The sequence below is a fragment of the Myotis davidii genome, unplaced genomic scaffold (assembly GCF_000327345.1).
Source record: "Myotis davidii unplaced genomic scaffold, ASM32734v1 scaffold1224, whole genome shotgun sequence".
NCBI classification, from domain to species: Eukaryota; Metazoa; Chordata; class Mammalia; order Chiroptera; family Vespertilionidae; genus Myotis; species Myotis davidii.
Genome location: NW_006295383.1, coordinates 50,729 through 60,338, shown reverse-complemented (window position 1 = coordinate 60,338; position 9,610 = coordinate 50,729).

The following is a 9,610-nucleotide window of genomic DNA, read 5'->3' as shown; positions in this document are numbered from 1 at the left end:
TCTCAGCCTAATGGTGCTGAATGGAAAAGCCAGGCCAAAAAATAAGTGCAGACTGTATGATTCCATTAATATAAAACTCGACAAAAGGCAAAGTCATCTGTAGTGACAGAGAGCGGATGTGCGGTTGCCTGGCAGTGGAGGCATCCGAAGGGTCTGGAGGAGACTTTGGGAGTGACTACTGCCACTGTTTAATCGTGGTATTGGTTGCATGGGTGTCTACACATCAGAACTTATCAAAGCGTACACCTTAAGCATTGTATGTTAGCCCTGGCCAGGCAGCTCAGTTGATTAGAGTGTTATCCCATTACACCAAGGTTGCAGGTTCAATCCCAAAACAGGGCACATACAAGAATCAACCGATGAATGCATAAATAAGTGGGACAACAGATCAGTGTTTCTCTTTCTCTCTCTCATCAATCAATAAGAATAAATAAATATTGTATGTTAATTTTACTCAATAACACTGTTAAAGAAAGTAAACTATATTTGCAAATGAAGAAAAAATGTTTTGGAAGAAGGAATGTTAAAAATGGTCACAGTGGTTTTCTCTGGGGAGGGAGTTGACATGAGCCCTTATGGTCAAGGGGGACTAGAGTTGTAATTTACGACTTGGATTTTCATAACACAAGGTGCCCACATATTAGCTGTGCTATTTTTTAGTTAAAATAAATGGCTAGCTTATAACTGGGCTCTGGTGTTTGTTGACTGTGCATCTTCAGAGAACCTCTGAGTTGTAATATTTTTACAGTAGGAGCTTTGTTTTTATAATCCAAACTATCTTTCAATGAATTGCAATTTATGTCTTATTTAAAAGGCACTCCTTGAGAATTTCTGAAGGACTGAGTTTGGAAAAACCTGCTTTTTGCCTTACATTTCCTCTCCAGTTCTGTGAAAAGCGAAATACTATTTTTCTAGACTCTGACTAATGCATGAACGTTTGGGCCACTGCCCACTCAGAGCACAACCGCTATTGCCAGATGTTTGTCTTGCTGCTTTCCATGTTTAAAGGTTTCAGACAAGATTTAGCCATTATAGCTGCGTTATTATTTTTTCAGCAATTAAAAATGTTGACAACCAGCGTTCACAAACTAATCTGAAGGCAGAGAAATCTCAATTTAATTAAAGGGCCTCAGAAAGGCTTCTGCCTGTCACCTCCCCCCACGGCACCACCTGTGGGTGGCCCCGAAGTCATCGCCAGGGGAATTCTAACAGACAGCACCTCCCGGCCGCCACCCAGGACTGTGAGTCGTGAAGAGGCCCAGTGTGTAAAATCAGCCTCAGGCAAATGAGAAGTGGTACTTCAGGGAGCACTGGGTCTGAACCACAGAGCAGAACGTTGAATTAAATCGAGGACCATCTAAATTCATTTCCTCTGGCGTCATTTATTCAGCCCTCACTCGGGCACCTTCGGAGTCCCCTGGCCTTAGGGTCACAAGACATGAGGCTGGCTCACCAATAAAGAGGCAGGTGGCCCTGGGAGCACACAGCAGCCCCAGGCAGGACAGTCCCCCCAGGGAGCAGGTTCTGGGAGCCGCATTCCTTTGGGAAGCTGGGGAAGGCTCCACAGTAGGGGGCTTGGCCTACAGATTCCTGGTAGAAAATACAGGATGGGAATTCTGGATAAATAAATGATGTCTGGAGGGGCTCTGGCCTTTTGTCCTGGGAGACCAAGTCATTCTTTGTCCCTGGTCTGTAGGAGAGGAGAGAGTTGGGGGAGGAATAAAGCCAAGAGGCCGTCTAATGCCAAGTTTCAAAGAGCCCTCCCCCATGACAAATAGTGGGTGCTGTGTGCAGTTTGCTCCCACAGACTTGCTGATGGACAGGGCTGCAGGGCTCAGAGACCCGCCTTCTAATTTGGGGTTTTCTCTTGTCCCTGGGGAAATCGCTCAGCCCTGTCCCTTGGTCCTGGCCTGGCCAGGGAGCTTCTCACGCAGGCGTCTCCAAGGGCTCGGAGACGATGGTGAAGGAACCGGCTCCGATCCGTGCCCCCAGAGCACGGGATGCGCATCCTGGCTGAGGCTGTCTCGCAGTGACCCCGAAAAAATGGGGACCTCCAGGATCTGTCCCTCCCAGCTCCAGGGACCAGGCTTGTCTGGAGTAGCACGCCCCCTCCCCCTGCTCCATCCCCCATCCCAGGCCCTTCTCAGCCATGACAGCAGCCTCAGCCACCAGGGCTCAGCCACCGCCCTCAGGAAGGCCATCACCCAGGGGCCCCTTATCCAAAAGTCAGGCATCTTGGATCACGTCATCTGGAGTCAAACTCACAGCTTTCCTGTCCTGGGTGTTAAACTCACACAGTCATGTGACCACCACAGTGGCTATTTCAGGACCTCAGCCCCACCCGTCTGTCTTCTTCCCTCTGGCTGAGTGTTTTCCGGAATGTCCCCTTGAGCAGCCGGAGGTCTGGCTCCTCACGCAGGCTGCCCCGTGTACCGGCAGCTCCTCCTGCGGCTGGGACATTCCCATGTGGACAGGCCACAGCGCCCCCCAGGACACGCGGGCTCCTCTGGTCTGGGAGGTTGTGAGGACGGCCCGGCGGGTCTGGTGGGAACTCAGTGCCAATCCTCTGGGTCGCAGCCTCGGAGAGGGCAGAGGGCTGGCTGCACTGCGGCCGAAGTGACATCCAGAGAAGCAGCTGCAGTTGTGTTCTTCCCTCTTCCTCAGCCTCCACAGAGCAGCCTGGGCCCCAGTTCCCCCTCACCGCCTCTGCCCTCCCAACGCCACCATTGGTTCTGTCCACAGATGGATGGGCACGTGTAATAAAAGCAATCCTGGTTAAGCCAACTCCTCTTCTCCGTCATACACCCCACTTTTACCAGCTCCGTACACCCACCCCACCTTTCCCGGCTCCATACACCCCACCTTTCCTGGTTCCATACACCCCACCTTTCCCGGCTCCAAGCACCGGCTGCTGATGGGTCCTTATCCGTAACTGCCTCCTCTCTTTCCTGTGTCTGCATGTGCACATGGGGCCCCAGCACCCCGTCCTGCAGACAGCCCCCCGTCAGCTGAGAACTGAGAAGGAGCGGCAGCGCGTCCCGCGATGGGGTGACGGCGTCCGCCCCACCTGAAGGCGTTTGGTGCTCACGGAGCACAGCGCGTCTGCTGGTCCCAGGGCTTTCCTTCTTGATCCCAAGGCTGCTGCTGAGTCCCCAAGCCCGTGTCTGCACACAACCGCACTCAAGGCAGGAAGGCAGGGAGAGGGATTTCCCTTTTATCACGGGAGGAAATTTCCCCCGGAACCTTCCAGCAAAGTCCCCTGCCGTCTCATTGGAGAGAATGGAGTCAGGCAGCCACGCTGGCCCTAGATGTCTGGGATGGTATCTGGTCGGAATGGCGCTGCTGTCGTGGTCTTGTCCCCATGGGGGCTCCTCTCGGGACGGGACACAGAACCCTGAGCACAGCCAGGGCGCTGTTACCAAGCGCCCGATGGAGTCAGCAGCAAGCAGCTGCCACACCTCGCACAGTCCTGTCCGTTCCCAGTTGTGAGGAATCTTGTCCTCTCCAAATGTTTCCAGCTTCTGGGCTCTCCTGGTTTATAACTCCCTGGCTTGTTTGATCTGTTAGATTGCAAACCCAGTCCCCGAGGGCTGTTTGCTCACAGTGAGCTGGCGGGAGGTGAGTACTGGCATCGGCACAGCCGTTCGCTGACATGGGGGGATGGGGTGGATTGTCATGGCTGCAAAGTGGCTCCCGCAACCCCAAGTTTTGAGTCTTCATTCAAGGCAAAAGGTGAAGGAAGTATGGCCGAAATGCATTCATCTCTCAAGATAGCAAGGACGTTTCCCGAAACCTCTCAGCACACTTCAGTGCAACACTCATTGGCCAGCATCACATGACAAGACCACCCCCATGTCAGATAGTCTGACTAGGAAAGTTGGGGTTCCTGGCTCCATTGTGGAAGACAGCCAGGAAAGGGGCCCGCTGGCCTTTGCACCCCTCTTTCTGACTGTCTTCTCCCTGGGACTGACAGCTGTCTGTGAGCAGGCACTTGCCCCGTCGCCGGAGCCGTGTGGTGAGGGAAGGTGATGGTGTGGGAGGTCAGGGCCGCAGAGCGGCTGCCGCTGTCAGGAGTAACCAGCAGCTCTTCAGGCCGCAGTGTCACAGCCCATCCTGTGTCTCAGCCGACTGCTCAGTCCGTGTTTGCGAATGGAGGCTGAGAGCAGGTGGTTTTGTGCTCATTTCCTCCTGTTGTTAGCACATCGAGGAGCGTAAGGAACCCGTCCCTTTTCCCAGCAACAGGGCCCTCATCCGTGAGGCAGCACAGCCTGTTAGAAGCTAAGGGGGCGTCAGATGGGACGTGCCATGTTTTCATGACCTGCCGCCACAGACATGCCACTTCACCCCTCCATGCCTCAGTTTCCCTGACTCGGGCAAAATCTAATTACTTGAGCCTCTTAGGGGTGTGGAGGTTAAATGAGAGAGAATGTGACAAGTGCTGGGCCAAGGTGCTCAGTTAGTACTCCTCACTGAGACTAGCCGACCTGCCGAGGAACCCCAGGCCAGGCCAGCTGCTGCAGTCACCCCCTGTATGAAAGGGGTGGGGTGAGGGAAGGCTAACTAACACGCCCAAGGCTAGAGGTGCGCAGAAGCACCGATTTCAACACATCGCCGCTGGAGAAAAGGAGAGAGGCGGCCATGCTGTGGGCTGGAGGCTGGAGCTGAGCCTCCGCTCCTCACTCGGTCCCCACCCACTTCGAGAGCGGAAAGGAGTGGAGTGGGCATGGGGGTGGGCTGGACGCCAGCTGTGTTTAGCTGCTAAGAAGACAGCAAACTCTTGAAGAGCTGGAAAGAAAGTATTTTAGGCTTTGCAAGGCCATGTATGGTCTCTGTTGCATATCTTCCTTGTGTTGTTGTTTTTGTTTTCTTACAATCCCTTAAAAACGTATAAAAAGCCACGTGTGGCTTGTGAGCTGCACAAACAGCAGCTCGGGCTGGATGTGGCCGGTGGCCGCACTTGCCACCTTCCCCAGCACGTCTGGTGCCTCAGGCATCAGGGGAGCTTCCGTGTTTCTTCCATCCTCTGGGCAAAACCCTGCTGTGTCCCTTGGGCCTGTGTCACAGAGCCATGTCCTATCCCTGTCTCGCAGGCTGCTTGGGAGGAAGGGGGGCCTGTGGCCACCATGGGTGCACTGAGTACTGCACTGTCCTGCTGTGCGTGTGTGTGTGTGTGTGTGTGTGTGTGTGTGTGTGTGTGTAGTTGTTCACACCCTTGTGCTGCTCCTCTCCTGTTTTGCAAACAGTGCGTGGAGCTAATCTTGGGGTGCCAGCGCTGCACCCATTCAGTGGGCAGTTGTGCTGTCCCGTGTGTAGAAAAGAGGAGTTTGGGCCCTTCTGCTCCTGAGGCTGCAGCCTTCCCACACCTTCGAGGCCCATGCCATTATGATCCTTTCCAGGTTAAACATTTCTTCTGCTCCCCGTTGCTTCTAGGACAAAATGCAAAGCACTTTGTATGCATGTAACACCTCCTTCAATATGTCTTACCCCCACCCTGGTGCCCTATGTGCCCTGGCACCTCCCGTGCCCTACCCTGGGCCCCTTACTGTCCCGCAGAAGAACCGGGGCTGGCTGGCTGCACAGTGAAGCCTGGCTGGCCGGAACCCACGTCTCTGAAGGGCTGTTGGATGGGGGGAGCAGGCTTAGGAGACATGGTGGGGCCCAGGGTAGGAGCTGAGAGGACCTGCTGTGGCTAAATGTGAGAGGATGTTCTGTGCTGGGGGAGGGGCCATTTCTGGGCCCTTGCTAGGCACCTTGTCCCTGCGTCAGGACCCCAGAGGGGCAGAGCTGAGTAAGGGCTCGTCCTTGCAGGAGCGAGTGGCCCCGAATCCTGGGAGGTCCCACAGTGAGGACAGGAAGGCTCCAGAGGTGACAGTGGGAGGGTCTGCAGAGCAAGGCAGCTGTGGTTGCAGAGGGCATTCGGGGAAGAATAGACAGCCATGGCGAGGCCCAAGTAAGGGGCCTGCACCTGGAGACACTTAGGTGTGGTCAGGGTAGGGCACGGGAGGTGCCAGGGCAGGTAGGGCACCAGGGTCGGGGTAAGACATATTGAAGGAGGTGTTACATGCATACAAAGTGCTTTGCATTTTGTCCTAGAAGCAACGGGGAGCAGAAGAAATGTTTAACCTGGAAAGGATCATAATGGCATGGGCCTCAAAGGTACACATTATCTCCGTTACATTCTCCCCTGGAACCTTTTTAGTCAGTTACTTGTGCAGCGTCTCTCCCTACAGGGGGCTGTGCACACTGTGAAGGGTGTTTCTCCTGGCCCTTCGGGCATTTAGGAAGGAAGGAAGGAAGGAAGGAAGGAAGGAAGGAAGGAAGGAAGGAAGGAAGGAAAGAAGGGAAGGAGGGAGTGAGGGAGGGCTGCGGAAGAGGGATCTGTCTGCTTAATGTGGGAGCGCGGGCTTAGGAGCTCAGAGACATCAGATGCTTGGATTTCCTTATCTTGTCATCACTAATTTGTATATTTATTTTAAAATTAAAGTAACACATACAGAGGTTGAAGGGTAAAGGCTAGAAAGGCGTTTACAGAGAGAAGCGTACTCTGCGCCATCCCCAGAGGCATCCTCTAACTTTTTCTAGATGGTTCTCCTGTAGTGACCTCCGAAACCCAAATAATGTGCTCATTCAACCTCTCTCTCGAGGACGTGACTGGCCTTGGCTCCTCAGATAGCTGAGCATTTCTTGCCAAGTCTCTCCTGTACCTCCCACCCCCTGATTTTAAGCAGCACACTTACATGTCTGCCTCCTGTTCCAGCCACGGGGGCAGCAGGACCCTCCGGCCACCCACTCTGTGGAGTGAGGCTGCTGGTCCCTTCCATGCTCTGGCTTTCCTCCTCCCTAACGCAGACACAGACGCAGGGCCCTGAAGACTCCCAGAGCCCGTGGGAAAATGCTGAGGGCACAGGGAGTGTGCTGGGGGCTTTGTTGAGCTTGGATGGGGGTGTGGGCTGTGCAGGTGCACCCCCCAGGGGAAGCTGGTGTTGAGCAGGTGTGGGCAGTGCCTGACCCCAACAGGACACAGAGCCTGAGGGGGAGGTGTTGCCACAGCCCTGTCTGGTGGAAAAGGGAAGGAAAGCTCTTCAGACTGAGGGAGCAGAGGCAGGGAGCAGCGAAAGGGGGCGAAAGAGGACCGGCCATTTCCACACTCTTCAGTTTTGTTTGAAAAGAGAGTCGGATCTCGGGTGCTGGTACTGGGAGTCTGGCCAATTTGTTTCCCATGGAGCATTCTTGCCTCTGCAGTCTGAAGGGGAGGAAGGCATTTTGTAGCGAATGCTAGGCTGGTCCACCCCCTGGATCACAATCATCCTCATCCAGGATGGACCAGGGAGAGTCTGTGCGTGGCGCAGCCCCTACCAAAAGGGCATGGCCAGTCCAGAGAGAGGGCCACTAGACCAGTGGTTCTCAACCTTGGCTGCACATTAGAATCGCCTGAGCCTCCCAGAAATCAGGATTTTAAAGATTCCCAGGTGATTCTAATGTGCAGCCAAGGCTGAGAACCACTGCTCTAGACAAATATGCTAATGTTTACTGCGTGGAAGCATCACAGGGGAGAAACCTCTAAATCTGAACCTGCACCGAGGACGGGACCTCCAGGAAAGCTTAAGTAGGTACTTTTTGCAAAAAAGCAAAGAGCATTCACTTTAAGAGTAACAGTGATAGCAACTCTTTTACATCTTAAAGCTCCGTGTTGCTGATGAGATTTCCGTCCAGCAGCCTCAGGGGTTGCAGGGAAGGGGCGGGGTCTCCACTTCACAGACAGGAAGCCAAGGCTTCTGACTCAAGTCACCAGGCTGGAGTTCACATAGCTGTGTCCCCTCAGCTCATAGAATCCATATGGCAGGTGCGTGAAGTGCACACGGCCGGCTTATACTTTATCCCAGTGAGTCACACGTGTGTCTCCACAGAAGCCCACTGAGACCAAGATCCGGAACGTTTCCTCCCCCCTGACCCCTCCCGGCCCCCCACACAAGACACTATTCTAACTTCTTTTGCCAGGGGCTAGTTTTGCCTAAATTACATAAAGCAGTGGTCTGTATTATTTATGACTAGTTTCTCCCATTGGCATAATTTCTCTGAGGTTCATTCATGCTGTTGTGTGTACCAATAGTCCATCTTTTCATTATTGCGGTGGTGTTCCACTGTACCTGCAAACACACATGCACACGCATGTGGATATGCATGTGCATAGACGTGCACACATGTGTGCGCACATACCTACACACGTGTGCACACAGCTCCTTACTTATCCCTTCTCTTAGATAACATTTTGGATAGTTTCCAGTTCATAAAGCTGGAACTTGGCATTTGCATCTTTCCATTCAGACTCCTGGGCTCGATGACCATCTGTTTTCTCCACGTAGTAGTAGGAGCAAGCATGCACAGCTACTTACTCGCTCTGGTCCCACAGTGGCGCTGGGGAAAGGCAGCGGGGTCCCGGAGGCTTTAGATCATTGTCTGGCTGGAGATCTGCAGGCGGAGCTGGCATATCAGTTGTTTGGCACAACAACTTCCCTCAATAGTACGTGAGCCCCTGGGGGAGGGGCCAGGTGCGTTTGTCCTGTTCACTGTATCATTTCCAACATAGTAGGTGCTTCATCAAAGTCTGTTAAGCAAATGGATTTTAAGGTCATTGCCAAATAGGTGGGCTTCAGTGATGGTAACTCGGGGTAGCAGATAGTCCTGTGTTTCCACTTGTCGTTTTTATTATTATTATTCAGGTATGACAAGGCCCACAGACAACTGCCATTGAAAGATAGTTTGTCACTCAGTTTCCAAGAGGAGGGGACACACCACAGGCAGTGGAGCACACACATGGGAGCACTGGCGTCAGGGGAATGTGGACAAGAGCCTTCACTGTGGTTTCTGCAGGAGGGAGCAGACGAGGCAGTGTGAGGAGGCTTAGGGTTAGCCAGCTGGGATCATTTCAGCTGGCTCTGTGGCAGGGGGACTGTCCCTCTCTGGGTCATACCTGGCACTGGGATGACTAGGACAGGTAGATAAAGAAATAGTAAATAGAAAGGAGGTGTGGGTGTGGGCTCTGGGTGAGACCCTTATTCCCAGGGGAGACCCTTACTCTCTCTAGGAATGGGCTGGCCTGGAAGGGCCATTCCTCTGGCCCTGCAAGGCCCCAGATGCCACAGCATCACAGCACAGTATACAAAAGATGTGGCTGATAAACTTTGGTCTTCAATGCTCAGATCAGCTATCTTTTCTTGCAAACAAGCCCTGATCTCCATCATTCCAGGGAGACTTGGTTCTTCTTCTCTGTGCTCCCTTGCTCATCCAACCTCACAGTCACCCGAGGACCTGTCTCCCCCTGGGCTGGGCTTCCACGGAAGATGAGCAGCGAGCTAGCCAGACTCACAGGGGAAGAAGGCAGGTTTCTGTTTCCTGTGGAGTGTGTGGCAGTGTCTCTGCAGATGGTGATACCATGCACGCACTTGCCAGGCAGAGGGCTGTGGGTGGGAGGAGTTATTTTGCAGGGGCGAGGAGAATTTCATAGTCACTTCTTTTGCAAGTCTTATCAGCACTCCCTTTGTAGGTGGTGTGCTCTCGCCCCCACTCTCCAAGGTGCTTATGTGCACAGAAAGGAAAAGGTCCTTACTCT